The sequence below is a fragment of the Chlorocebus sabaeus genome, chromosome 22 (genome assembly GCF_047675955.1).
Source record: "Chlorocebus sabaeus isolate Y175 chromosome 22, mChlSab1.0.hap1, whole genome shotgun sequence".
In the NCBI taxonomy this organism is placed as follows: Eukaryota; Metazoa; Chordata; class Mammalia; order Primates; family Cercopithecidae; genus Chlorocebus; species Chlorocebus sabaeus.
The window spans coordinates 72,254,217-72,269,587 of record NC_132925.1 but is presented as its reverse complement, the minus strand read 5'-3'; the positions used below and the strand labels follow the sequence as shown (position 1 = coordinate 72,269,587).

General features: G+C 40.4%; 1 protein-coding gene across 2 annotated transcripts in view; it reads right to left on the bottom strand.

Moving 5' to 3' along the window:
* SUCLG2 (succinate-CoA ligase GDP-forming subunit beta) overlaps window positions 1–15,371 on the bottom strand; it is a 300,875-nt gene that overhangs the window by 168,196 nt on the left and 117,308 nt on the right. The gene's annotated exons all lie outside the window — the stretch shown is intronic.

The window sequence follows — 15,371 nt, the reverse complement described above, 5'->3', positions numbered from 1 at the left end:
ATATATGTACATATACACATCTATAACTGAGGATAAATCTGGAATGAAATATGCCAAGGTATTAACTCTGATTACTGGTAGAGAAAGGTTGTAATGGATAATTTTTTCTTTTTTTTGACTGCAAATTTGCTATAAGAAACGTATATTATATCTGCAAGTGGAGAAAATGACAGTTATTTTTAAATGAGCTTAGCACACATTAGATTAAATCAGCTGCCTGAGATGTGTACACAGAGACCATTCAGCTCTACTGGGCTTAACACCACTTCTTCATTTCATGGGAGGAGTGACTCAAAGTAACGGGCAAAACTGACACTTCTGAATTCAGCTGCTAATCCTCTGGTCGAACACCAGCCGTATTCTTCCCTGGGCCTGGGGCACATACATCTGACCTGCTCCATGTGGGTAACAAGATTGGTCTCTGTGAAACTCCGGCCACATTACTGCATCTCAAGTCATTGACTCCTTTCGTGAAGCAGAAAGGGGTGATGCACTCTCTTGAGGTGTCCCCCAACACCAACGTCTAAGATCTACAAGCAGGACTGTTAACACATGTTCCTTTTTTTTTTCTTTTTTCCTTGAGACAGGGTCTCACTCTGTCACCCAGGCTGGGGTACAGTGAAATGATCATGGCTTACTGCAGCCTTGAACTCCCGGGTTCAAGTGATCCTCCCATCTCAGCCTCCCAAGTAGCTGGGAGTAGCTGAGAACACAGGTGCACACTACCATGCCTGGATAAATTTTTGGTTTTTTATAGAGATGGTGTTTTGTCATGTGGTCCAGGCTGGCCTCAAACTTGTGGACTCAAGCCTCCCAAGTGCTGGGATCATAGGTGTGAGCCATCATACCCAGCCAAAACGCCTCCTTTCTGTGTACATCTGTCTTACCAAGTTTACCATCTGTGTTAAATTCCTCCTAAAGAAGGTAACTTACCAGAGATAATCAGGTGCAGTGATAAGTTCATGAGCCACAGGCCAGATGGCCTTGGATTAGAACTCACCCTTTGTCGCCTTCTAGCTGGATGAGCGGCTTTGGCCAAGGGAATAGAGGCTTGATTTTCTTATCTACAAAATGAAGCTGATAATAGAAGTGCTTACCTTTAAGAGTTGCTATGAGTATTAAATGGCGGGGGGGGTGGGGTGGGCAAAAGACATGGAAAATACTTAACACAATGCTTAGTTTATACTGGCTTATACTTATACGTATCAAGTAAATGGTAGATGATAATGATAAATATGTTGCCCATTGGGTAAAATAATTTTTGTAGTAAGTAATCTATTACTGACTTTTGCCAAGTGTTAAAAACATATAAAACACTTATTTATTTGTGTCTTGTATTTTCTGCAAGTATTCAGAAATAAGTAAAATGCGCTCATGGTTGATGAGACAGTACAAAGCTAAAAAGGGTTAGATGCTTTCAAAAGTTGCCCAAATTCTAAAGACATTTAGTACTGCCCTGCCACCTTCTGATGGACTAATGCTTTTATACATAAAATGAGTACCTCTGGATCCCAGATAGGATTCGCCTGCTACAAATGCCCATCATGTTTTTATTTATGTTTTCATAGTTTGTTTTGTTCCAAGGCCTGTGTCTTGTCTTGTTTTTCGCTAGTCTCCCTTGTGATATCCATGGCTGTCACTAGTGTTGGTGGCCTTGGAAATCCACCACATTTTCTGGCAGAAAACACAACACTTGACTCCATCTGGAGCTGCTCAACTTTGGGTCTCATTAGCAGGCTGAGGCTTGTACCAGCACAGCACATCCCTCCCCCAACATCGATGCAGGGACTGATCCAGCCCTGTGGCAGCCTGGGAGGGAGAGAAAATGAGCTGGGAAGCAACCAGACACTGAAGCTTGGCTGGTGTTTTGTGCGGCAGAGTGAGCATACACAGCTATCTGTCCTTTAGTGTGATTACTGATGTCGCCATTATTGTTACTATAATGGTTGGGACTGTTGTTCTATGTCTTAAGGAGACCACATATTCAGCACTGGCTATGCACCAGGAACTATTCAAAGGTCATTACAAACCTCACCTCGTTTATCTTCACAGCAGTCCTCTACAGGAGGAAACTCAAAGAGATAAAGTCACCTGCCCAATATCACATAGCTGTCAACTCCAGAGCACAAGATCCAGCCAGAGCTGAAACCTTATCCACACTACCTTAGCATGGTGCTAAGAGGCTGCCCACAGCTCTCACCTGTTCAAGCTCAGGTGAATATAAGAAGTTGGTGAGAACATGATGTGACAGTCAGCAAGAAGCCAAGCTACCCAGTTTCAAATATGACCAGAACTCCTGATGATGGCTTCTGGGGAAACTGCCTGCCAATTAAAATGGAGAAAACACCTGCACTCCAGCCTGGGCAGCAGAGCAAAACTCCATCAAAAAGAAAGAAAGAAAGAGAGAGAGAGAGAGAGAAAGAAAGAGAGAGAGAGAGAGAAAGAGAGAGAGAGAAGGAAGGAAGGAAGGAAGGAAGGAAGGAAGGAAGGAAGGAAGGAAGGAAGGAAGGAAGGAAGGAAGGAAGGAAGGGAAAAGAGAAAACAAAACAAAACAAAACAAAAGAGAAAAGAAAAGGAAAGAAAGAGAAAACACAATGACCCAATAATAGCAAAACAAAAACCTTTCCTTTCAAGCTATATGAAAGACTGTGCCCATCAGGTAGCTCACATGTATTAATGGCTTCAAGGACAATTTCTTTTATTGTCTATTTAACCAAACATTTTTGTGATTTTAATATACCAAATTAAAATAAAACAAGGCCCACTCTATTGGTGTATTCCTGTAGTACTTTTATCATGCATGTGAAAAAAGACACTAGTCTGAATTGATGAGGTACAAAAGTCAGAGAGCAACTCTGCAAAGTAAAGGCAATACTTGCTAGTCTTAACTTCTCTACAACACTGTTACTGCAGACATGGATGTCTATAACATAGGAATACAAGAACATGGATTTGAGTTCAATAGTCTAGCATTAGATTTTGTGGATTACCATTCCAATTCAACTCTTTCTACTTAGCTGTGTAAAACTGGAAGTCACTTAACCTCTGTAAACCTCAGTTTCTTTGTCTGCAAAACAGAGTGTAACAATAAATATTTCATGGGTTATTGGGAGAATTCAAAGATGCAATCTCTGTGAAGACTTTGCACAATGTCTGGCAACATCCCAAGTGATTGATAAATGTAAACTACTGTGGGTTTTATACCTTAAATTCTCTGATTTGGCCCCAAATCATTTGTAAGCTATTTCAGTGGTCTCATCATCTTCCTTTAAAAAATGCCATTCTTGCCTGAACACCTGTTAGGTGACAAGCAATACACTGAATGCTTTGTATACCTATTACTTCTAATCCACCCAATAATCACATAGTTTAGAAACTATTGTCATCAATTAATTGCTTAAAACACCAGAATTCAACAGACAGTAAGACAGCCCATGCTTTTTCTATGACATCTCCCATCCCAACCAAGAAGTGGATATGTTATTTTGCTGCCTAGGGCATCGAGATCAGGTACTGAAGGCTAACAATCCCTAATCTTGCCATCTTAGCCCAGACAATGACACTAGAAATTAGCTTTGCCATCCAATGTGGCATCCAGCCCCTGTGAAGACAGTACTCTTGTCCACCACAGATCTTCCATTATGGCCACTCCAGCAGGGAACTGTTCCCTTTGTCCATGGTGGCTTTGCCACAAAAGGTCCACTTGTGGCCTTCAATTAAACATTTGCTTTAATAAAATGACAAATGTTTAAAACCTCACCTTTTCTGTAGCTTTTGAGTTCAACTTGCAAATCTTATCATTCTACTTAAAAGTCTAAAATTGTAAGTTTAAAATGTAATTCACTTTCAAGGGGGCTTTTGGATTTAAACAATTCAAGTTAGATACACTAAACTCCCTTAAGCAATCAGTATCATTTACAAATTTAATTTAACTTTTAATTTTTCTTAAACATTTTAAACTGTATTTACAAACTCATTATACCCATTTTCTTTTCTTAAAGTACTTCAACTTCTGACCTGGAAAGCAAAATCTACTGAGTACTAAATTGCACCAGCAATTCCCTAACAAATTAAAAGATTCCATGTACTTTAAAAGCACTGCAATATTGTTTATATATTCTTTGTCAAAAACTTTATCTTTCAACATAAAAATTACAAGAGTCATGGTAATTACTCAACTAAACATAGAAAGTGGAATCAATATCCACTTTGTCAGTTACTTTAATATGCTGAGTTATCTTAAACAGCAGAAACACATCAACTAAAAAATGTATGCAGAACACTAATAATTGATAAGCATTAATTATCATGGGTTTCAGAAATTGTATCATGTTTACTAAATTCTAAACGTTCCTTGGGTTAAAAGTAACATAACCAGTAACTAAATACTTTTGAATTCCATGTCATAGACAAGGTCACAACTCTAAGGAGCTGGGGTAGCCCTCTCGGTCAGGGTAGGAGTGATTTTTTGCATGCTCTTGATAGCCAGATTGGAGCTATTTTTACCAGTTTCCAAGACAAATGGGAACTCCCATACAGAGTGATCTCAAAGACGGCATCCCGGGGTTCCCTCAGGACGTGCTACTACCTGTTTTTACCAAATTCCATCTGATTTTGGCAGAGAGAAGTCAGCTACCCTCTGTAAGGCCGAAGCTATTACCTTTACTTACCATGTGAATGTTGTTCCATTGGAGTGTTGTCGTTGTTGTCGTTAGGAATTTCAGTTGCTTTCTAATTATCTGTGAACCTTGATGCCATGCAATAGAATTCTTTACACTTAGCTGTAATTCTTTTAAACTTCTATAAATTGTGTCACTTGATTTAGGGAGATTTAAATTCAGTACTGTCAATGTAACCTCAATAAATTTGGTGCCAGACTCCTTTATGAATTTCTTTACTGCCTGACTGAATTCAGTATTATTTTCATTTCCTTCTTGTCTAGAAGGGGAATATTAGTTAGAATTAGGTTTGGCTGTTAAGGGACCAAAAAATTAAAATAATACTTTGAAAACTTTACATAAGAGAGAAGTTTCTACTTCTCTCACATGAAGTCCCAAGGTGAGTTAGAGGGCTGGAGTTGCAATTTCGCAATGATCACAGTCTGTCAACATATGGCTTCCACTTCATGGTCACACTGGCTACCAGTAGCCATAATAAAATCACACGCCCACAACTAGTTACAAGGGAGGTTGGGAAATAATTTATTCCAGGTAGCCATATACTCAGTGAAAAAGTGAGAGGTCCCCTAGTACCTGAGGACAAGTGCTGAGGGGGAGAAGAAGTGTTGTGAAGATACTGGCGGCATGCATACTGGAGATCAAGCACCCAGGCACTGAGGGATGTTGGGCAGCTTCCTCACAAAGACATGGTAGTAGCATATCTGACAGCACCCCAAAACTGAAGATGTTGGAGAGCACGGGGGTTGTGGGCAGAAGAGACAGAACAGTTGGGAAACTGATCACATTGATTAATAACAGTAAATTAAGGAAATAATGTATAGAGGATGAGAGCCAAGTTTCTTGCTGTTGGAGGAACTTCCAAACACGGAAATGTAGGAAGCTAGAAAGAACCCTGAGATTTAGGAATGGAATTGGAAGTATCAATATACACCCAATATTTTTGGTAACACAGGTAGACAAATAAATGGTTGCAGATGCATGTTTATGTATGTAAATGTACCTAGGGAGAGTAAAATGAATGTGTATATTTTACACTCACATATATTTGTGTGTATACTTACATATACATATATGTGTATTTGTGTATGTGTATACACACATACTACCTCCTGAGATGGCCTAAAAGCAGTAACGCCTCAACAATAATGATCACAACCAAGTGCCCAGATCTTAGATTCTAAATACAATCTTTCCCCAAAACAACCAGGGTTTCTTAGAGAAATGGCTGATAGCAGGGCTGGGACAAAAAAGGGACAAGTTGACATTGAGAGATCTTGTGCCATAAAGTAAGGAAGTGCTTAAAGAAATGATGAAGCCATGTCAAAAAGGCTTAGAAATGAAAGACAATCCACTAAATAAAACAAGAATTTGTAAGTCTTTGATTATATAAATAAGGTAGAAGAAAAGGCTCTTCCTTATACTAAAATACCAACCAGCAAATGATGGAAATGAGAATACCAACTGACAACCCCATGAAAGCCAAGACAGGTGGGTGGAAGGTAGACAAGGAACATGATACTGGCATAATCTCAGAACATCTCCCCACAAAATTCTAATCACTTACAAAGGAAAAATGTCAAATACAAGGTGGAGAAACGTGGCATGTACCAATGTGAACAGAGTGGGACAGGCCACATGCCTTCTGATGGGACATCTATAAACATTTGACTATCATTTCTATGGCATTTTCCCCAAGTGGGGGACCTGAATCTGGTCATGTGCATTTACTGGATGGATCCAGGTTGAGAGACGTTCTAAAGAGAGAAGACCTGACTTTAAAAAAACTATCAAAGACTCATCTTTAAAAAAGACTTTTAAAAAACTGATCAAACACAGGGAAAGATCAAAGAAATGTTCCAGAGTAGAAGAGATCCAAGAGACATGATACCTAAATGTGACATGTGTTCCTGATTGAAATCCTGGGTCAGAAAAGAAGGACAATCACCATTGGGATAGCTGGTGACCTTGTAGTGGGCTTTGTGGCTCGGGTGGCAGCAGTGCCTCAACACTGTTTCCTAACTTGGAGGGCTGAATGCTGACGACGTAGCAGAGTGTTTTTATTATTTGGGAAATGCACAACCACAATGTTTAGGAGAAATGCTGTATCATGTTTGTAGCTTCCTCTCAAATGCTAACGGTTGAGGAATCAGGATGAAAATGATATGGGAGATGTCTATATTGTACTTGGAATTCTTCCCTAAGCTTGAATTTATTTCAAAATAGAGAATTAATTTTTTAAAAGATCAAGGCTCTATTATTTAGGAAGAGGGGGAGCCCTGAGAGACAGCTAGTGGTGTCTGTTGGTCAAGCCACAAAACATCCTACTGTATCTGCATATATTTCCTGGCTTTGTTCAGCTCTAAAATCACAGTCCTTCTTCCCATTGTCTCTGCTGCAGTTGTTTGCTATAACACCATTACCTCCTTCCCACTAGTCCATCAATGAGATCCAAACTTGCTTTATGTACAAACCAGTCAGAGTTACCAAGGGCAACATGTTTTGGGGCCAGATAACAAGATGTTTTTAACATCACAGTTTCTGTGCTGCATTTAAGAGCTTTTCGACACAACTCTGCCCTGAGGCAGAAATTGAGCAGGAATAGAAGAATGGAAATAACACACGTAAAAAAACTGGAGAACGAATATCATACTCAGGCAATGTGGGGAGTATGAGATAACATAAATTGTAAAGTAGAAAACAGAAATGAGAGCAGGTTTCAAAGACACAGGCTTGGACTGCCTTTCTACCATGCACAAGACCGCCTGTCGCTAGCTAGTATGATGACTAGTGTTCATTCCAAAAGTCTGGTCAATGAATCTCCCAACTAGAATTCTAGACATGTTTCTTACAGGTATAACTTAATGTTTGCAGACTTCTCCCTCACCGGAAGAGGAATAAAGGATAGGAAGAATCTCCTTCCTAGTATCAAATGCATGCAACTCTACCTCTCTAATACTCAGGTGACATTTTAAGAAATACTAATATCACAAATTACATAGACATTTATAACATGGCTCTTAGCATCAATTTGTGATGAACAGAGATCGTGTCTGATGTTCCTAATGAAGAGAATATCCATTTTGTTCCTTTTCACATTCAAATTTAGATTCCATAAACATTTATTGAATTCCGACCACGTCCTGACCACCAAGATGAACAAAACAGCCAGTGCCCTTACTGAGCCCAAGGAGACAGATCCATAAACTAACAAATTTCATAAAAAGCACAGATGACATCAAATTATTTGTTTCTGGGCTTACCAAATGAAGTTCCAGACCTTATATTTTTATTTTAACTTACTTTATTCTATTATAAAGTTAGGAACCACAGTAGGGAAACTGAACACAAACTAGCTGTAGTCTTTATCATTTAAATATATAGAGCTGTATGATATATCACTTAAATCAGTGGTTTCCATGGTCCATGGCTGAGCAGCATCAGAATCACTTGTAGTGCACCTTAATAATTGAGAAATCCAAAACGAATGAATCAAAATCCCAGGAATCAGATTCAGAGTTCAGTGTTTCTAAGAGTTCCACAGAGGGTTTTGATGCACAGGCAAATTTGGTCACCTCTGAAAAATCACTGTCACTAATTCTACCAAGGGTGACCTTAGCTCGCAGAACACTAGTTTGCAAAATAACAATCAGTCCCTTGGCTGTGAAATTCACAAGACTGCTGATTAATTCATTTGAATATGATTAAACTGTTTCCCTCTACCCCGGGTTTGTGAACGGTGAGGAACTGAAATGTTTGCTGCACCATCCATTATTAATGCTCTTCCCTTCCAAAGTCTGTCCCTTTGACCTCTGTTTATTCCGGCTTGTCTCCGATATGAGTTTATAGTTACTTCTTATTATGTGCAATTACATCATGCTGAGTGTGAGGACACCCCACAAGCTGTTAGCTATATTAACTTAATAATAGATTTCAGGGTGTGATTTCCAATTAATTTCATTTTCCATATGCACATACAGCTCCATGGGAAGCCAAAATTATAGAGTAGCCATATGGTGCCTCATAAGTAACAATTAAAACTAATTTTCTATTCTTTGACACTAAAAAAAAAAAAAAAAAATCATACGGTTTAAATGCCACAGAGAAAATTGAAACTTGAACAGCATCTGTAGCTCTCTAGAAAGAAGATGCCCCACTTTCCACATTTGTGGCATGGATATTCCGGTTTCTTGCTTGGCTGTGGACTATGGTCCCACCTGGCTTGTCGCACATTTGATTCCTCACTGCTCTTACCCTGTTGGAATGTCTTAGAGCAGCTGAGAAAGTGCTGGGATTTCTATTTCACAACAGTGAGTTGAGTTGTAAAGAATAGTTCGTTTCCTTCAGAAACAGATGATATCCGGTAATAGAAATTTCCTACTGATCCATTTCCAAAAGGCAATATCTGAAACACTGGGGCAATCTGCCCAAGCCAAGGAGAAAATAAGCAGTTCCACTAAAAGCAGGTGATGTTTGTCAAGCAATAATGTAACTGTCCAAGGCTGAGGAGGACTGGAGAAAGGGCCCTCCCCTGGAAACTCCGGCTGGTTTGTTAACCAGATCGATGATCCTTTTACCCTTATCAAAGAGTATAATTTTGTTAATTCTCAAGGGCCCTATTTATCAAATTCTTCAGCTGGGAGGTTAAAAAATAAAGGAAACAGCGGGGGCGGAGCAAGATGGCCGAATAGGAACAGCTCCAGTCTCCAACTCCCAGCGCGAGCGACACAGAAGACCGGTGATTTCTGCATTTTCAACTGAGGTACTGGGTTCATCTCACTGGGGAGTGCCAGACGATCGGTGCTGGTCAGCTGCTGCAGCCCGACCAGCGAGAGCTGAAGCAGGGCGAGGCATTGCCTCACCTGGAAAGCGCAAGGGGGAAGGGAATCCCTTTTCCTAGCCAGGGGAACTGAGACACACAACACCTGGAAAATCCGGTAACTCCCACCCCAAAACTGCGCTTTAAGCAAACAGGCACACCAGGAGATCATATCCCACACCTGGCCGGGAGGGTCCCACACCCACGGAGCCTCCCTCATTGCTAGCACAGCAGTCTGTGATCTACCGGCAAGGCAGCAAGGCAGCAGCGAGGCTGGGGGAGGGGCGCCCGCCATTGCTGAGGCTTAAGTAGGTAAACAAAGCTGCTGGGAAGCTCGAACTGGGTGGAGCTCACAGCAGCTCAAGGAAACCTGCCTGTCTCTGTAGACTCCACCTCTGGGGACAGGGCACAGTAAACAATAACAAACGCAGCAGAAAGCTCTGCAGACGCAAACGACTCTGTCTGACAGCTTTGAAGAGAGCAGTGGATCTCCCAACACGGAGGTTGAGATCTGAGAAGGGACAGACTCCCTGCTCAAGTGGGTCCCTGACCCCTGAGTAGCCTAACTGGGAGACATCCCCCACTAGGGGCAGTCTGACACCCCACACCTCACAGGGTGGAGTACACCCCTGAGAGGAAGCTTCCAAAGCAAGAATCAGACAGGTACACTCGCTGTTCAGAAATATTCTATCTTCTGCAGCCTCTGCTGCTGATAGCCAGGCAAACAGGGTCTGGAGTGGACCTCAAGCAATCTCCAACAGACCTACAGCTGAGGGTCCTGACTGTTAGAAGGAAAACTATCAAACAGAAAGGACACCTACACCAAAACCCCATCAGTACATCACCATCATCAAAGACCAGAGGCAGATAAAACCACAAAGATGGGGAAAAAGCAGGGCAGAAAAGCTGGAAATTCAAAAAATAAGTGCGCATCTCCCCTGGCAAAGGAGCGCAGCTCATCGCCAGCAACGGATCAAAGCTGGACGGAGAATGACTTCGACGAGATGAGAGAAGAAGGCTTCAGTCCATCAAATTTCTCAGAGCTAAAGGAGGAATTACGTACCCAGCGCAAAGAAACTAAAAATCTTGAAAAAAAAGTGGAAGAATTGATGGCTAGAGTAATTAATGCAGAGAAGGTCATAAACGAAATGAAAGAGACGAAAACCATGACACGAAAAATATGTGACAAATGCACAAGCTTCAGTAACCGACTCGATCAACTGGAAGTATGTCATCGATTGAGGATCAAATGAATGAAATGAAGCGAGAAGAGAAACCAAAAGAAAAAAGAAGAAAAAGAAATGAACAAAGCCTGCAAGAAGTATGGGATTATGTAAAAAGACCAAATCTACGTCTGATTGGGGTGCCTGAAAGTGAGGGGGAAAATGGAACCAAGTTGGAAAACACTCTTCAGGATATCATCCAGGAGAACTTCCCCAACCTAGTAGGGCAGGCCAACATTCAGATCCAGGAAATACAGAGAACGCCACAAAGATACTCCTTGAGAAGAGCAACTCCAAGACACATAATTGCCAGATTCACCAAAGTTGAAATGAAGGAAAAAATCTTAAGGGCAGCCAGAGAGAAAGGTCGGGTTACCCACAAAGGGAAGCCCATCAGACTAACAGCAGATCTCTCGGCAGAAACTCTTCAAGCCAGAAGAGAGTGGGGGCCAATATTCAACATTCTTAAAGAAAAGAATTTTAAACCCAGAATTTTATATCCAGCCAAACTAAGTTTCATAAGTGAAGGAGAAATAAAATCCTTTACAGATAAGCAAATGCTTAGAGATTTTGTCACCACTAGGCCTGCCTTACAAGAGACCCTGAAGGAAGCACTAAACATGGAAAGGAACAACCATTGCAAAGGTACCAGCCATTGCAAAAACATGCCAAAATGTAAAGACTATCAAGGCTAGGAAGAAACTGCATCAACTAACGAGCAAAATAACCATTAATATCATAATGGCAGGATCAAGTTCACACATAACAATCTTAACCTTAAATGTAAATGGACTAAATGCTCCAATTAAAAGACACAGACTGGCAAACTGGATAAAGAGTCAAGACCCATCAGTCTGCTGTATTCAGGAGACCCATCTCACACGTAGAGACATACATAGGCTCAAAATAAAGGGATGGAGGAAGATTTACCAAGCAAATGGAGAACAAAAAAAAGCGGGGGTTGCAATACTAGTCTCTGATAAAACAGACTTGAAACCATCAAAGATCAAAAGAGACAAAGAAGGCCATTACATCATGGTAAAGGGATCAATTCAACAGGAAGAGCTAACTATCCTAAATATATATGCACCCAATACAGGAGCACCCAGATTCATAAAGCAAGTCCTTAGAGACTTACAAAGAGACTTAGACTCCCATACAATAATAATGAGAGACTTCAACACCCCACTGTCAACATTAGACAGATCAACGAGACAGAAAGTTAACAAGGATATCCAGGAATTGAACTCATCTCTGCAGCAAGCAGACCTAATAGACATCTATAGAACTCTCCACCCCAAATCAACAGAATATACATTCTTCTCAGCACCACATCATACTTACTCCAAAATTGACCACGTAATTGGAAGTAAAGCGCTCCTCAGCAAATGTACAAGAACAGAAATTATAACAAACTGTCTCTCAGACCACAGTGCAATCAAACTAGAACTCAGGACTAAGAAACTCAAAACCGCTCAACTACATGGAAACTGAACAACCTGCTCCTGAATGACTACTGGGTACATAACGAAATGAAGGCAGAAATAAAGATGTTCTTTGAAACCAATGAGAACAAAGATACAACATACCAGAATCTCTGGGACACATTTAAAGCAGTGTGTAGAGGGAAATTTATAGCACTAAATGCCCACAAGAGAAAGCAGGAAAGATCTAAAATTGACACTCTAACATCGCAATTAAAAGAACTAGAGAAGCAAGAGCAAACACATTCGAAAGCTAGCAGAAGGCAAGAAATAACTAAGATCAGAGCAGAACTGAAGGAGATAGAGACACAAAAAACCCTCCAAAAAATCAATGAATCCAGGAGTTGGTTTTTTGAAAAGATCAACAAAATTGACAGACCACTAGCAAGACTAATAAAGAAGAAAAGAGAGAAGAATCAAATCGACGCAATTAAAAATGATAAAGGGGATATCACCACCGACCCCACAGAAATACAAACTACCATCAGAGAATACTATAAACACCTCTACGCAAATAAACTGGAAAATCTAGAAGAAATGGATAATTTCCTGGACACTTACACTCTTCCAAGACTAAACCAGGAAGAAGCTGAATCCCTGAATAGACCAATAGCAGGCTCTGAAATTGAGGCAATAATTAATAGCCTACCAACCAAAAAAAGTCCAGGACCAGATGGATTCACAGCTGAATTCTACCAGAGGTACAAGGAGGAGTTGGTACCATTCCTTCTGAAACTATTCCAATCAATAGAAAAAGAGGGAATCCTCCCTAACTCATTTTATGAGGCCAACATCATCCTGATACCAAAGCCTGGCAGAGACACAACAAAAAAAGAGAATTTTAGATCAATATCCCTGATGAACATCGATGCAAAAATCCTCAATAAAATATTGGCAAACCAGATTCAGCAACACATCAAAAAGCTTATCCACCATGATCAAGTGGGCTTCATCCCTGGGATGCAAGGCTGGTTCAACATTCGCAAATCAATAAACATAATCCAGCATATAAACAGAACCAAAGACAAGAACCACATCATTATCTCAATAGATGCAGAAAAGGCTTTTGACAAAATTCAACAGCCCTTCATGCTAAAAACGCTCAATAAATTCGGTATTGATGGAACATACCTCAAAATCATAAGAGCTATTTATGACAAACCCACAGCCAATATCATACTGAATGGGCAAAAACTGGAAAAATTGCCTTTGAAAACTGGCACAAGACAGGGATGCCCTCTCTCACCACTCCTATTCAACATAGTGTTGGAAGTTCTGGCTAGGGCAATCAGGCAAGAGAAAGAAATCAAGGGGATTCAGTTAGGAAAAGAAGAAGTCAAATTGTCCCTGTTTGCAGATGACATGATTGTTTATTTAGAAAACCCCACTGTCTCAGCCCAAAATCTCCTTAAGCTGATAAGCAACTTCAGCAAAGTCTCAGGATACAAAATTAATGTGCAAAAATCACAAGCATTCTTATACACCAGTAACAGACAAACAGAGAGCCAAATCAGGAATGAACTTCCATTCACAATTGCTTCAAAGAGAATAAAATACCTAGGAATCCAACTTACAAGGGATGTAAAGGACCTCTTCAAGGAGAACTACAAACCACTGCTCAGTGAAATCAAAGAGGACACAAACAAATGGAAGAACATACCATGCTCATGGATAGGAAGAATCAATATCGTGAAAATGGCCATACTGCCCAAGGTAATTTATAGATTCAATGCCATTCCCATCAAGCTACCAATGAGCTTCTTCACAGAATTGGAAAAAACTGCTTTAAAGTTCATATGGAACCAAAAAAGAGCCCGCATCTCCAAGACAATCCTAAGTCAAAAGAACAAAGCTGGAGGCATCACGCTACCTGACTTCAAACTATACTACAAGGCTACAGTAACCAAAACAGCATGGTACTGGTACCAAAACAGAGATATAGACCAATGGAACAGAATAGAGTCCTCAGAAATAATACCACACATCTACAGCCATCTGATCTTTGACAAACCTGAGAGAAACAAGAAATGGGGAAAGGATTCCCTATTTAATAAATGGTGCTGGGAAAATTGGCTAGCCATAAGTAGAAAGCTGAAACTGGATCCTTTCCTTACTCCTTATACGAAAATTAATTCAAGATGGATTAGAGACTTAAATGTTAGACCTAATACCATAAAAATCCTAGAGGAAAACCTAGGTAGTACCATTCAGGACATAGGCATGGGCAAAGACTTCATGTCTAAAACACCAAAAGCAACATCAGCAAAAGCCAAAATTGACAAATGGGATCTCATTAAACTAAAGAGCTTCTGCACAGCAAAAGAAACTACCATCAGAGTGAACAGGCAACCTACAGAATGGGAGAAAATTTTTGCAATCTACTCATCTGACAAAGGGCTAATATCCAGAACCTACAAAGAACTCAAACAAATTTACAAGAAAAAAAACAAACAACCCCATCAAAAAGTGGGCAAAGGATATGAACAGACATTTCTCAAAAGAAGACATTCATACAGCCAACAGACACATGAAAAAATGCTCATCATCACTGGCCATCAGAGAAATGCAAATCAAAACCACAATGAGATACCATCTCACACCAGTTAGAATGGTGATCATTAAAAAGTCAGGAAACAACAGGTGCTGGAGAGGATGTGGAGAAATAGGAACACTTTTACACTGTTGGTGGGATTGTAAACTAGTTCAACCATTATGGAAAACAGTATGGCAATTCCTCAAGGGCCTAGAACTAGATGTACCATATGACCCAGCCATCCCATTACTAGGTATATACCCAAAGGATTATAAATTATGCTGCTATAAAGACACATGCACACGTATGTTTATCGCAGCACTATTCACAATAGCAAAGACTTGGAATCAACCCAAATGTCCATCAGTGACAGATTGGATTAAGAAAATGTGGCACATATACACCATGGAATACTATGCAGCCATAAAAAAGGATGAGTTTGTGTCCTTTGTAGGGACATGGATGCAGCTGGAAACCATCATTCTTAGCAAACTATCACAAGAACAGAAAACCAAACACCGCATGTTCTCACTCGTAGGTGGGAACTGAACAATGAGATCACTTGGACTCGGGAAGGGGAACATCACACACCGGGGCCTATCATGGGGAGGGGGGGAGGGGGGAGGGATTGCATTG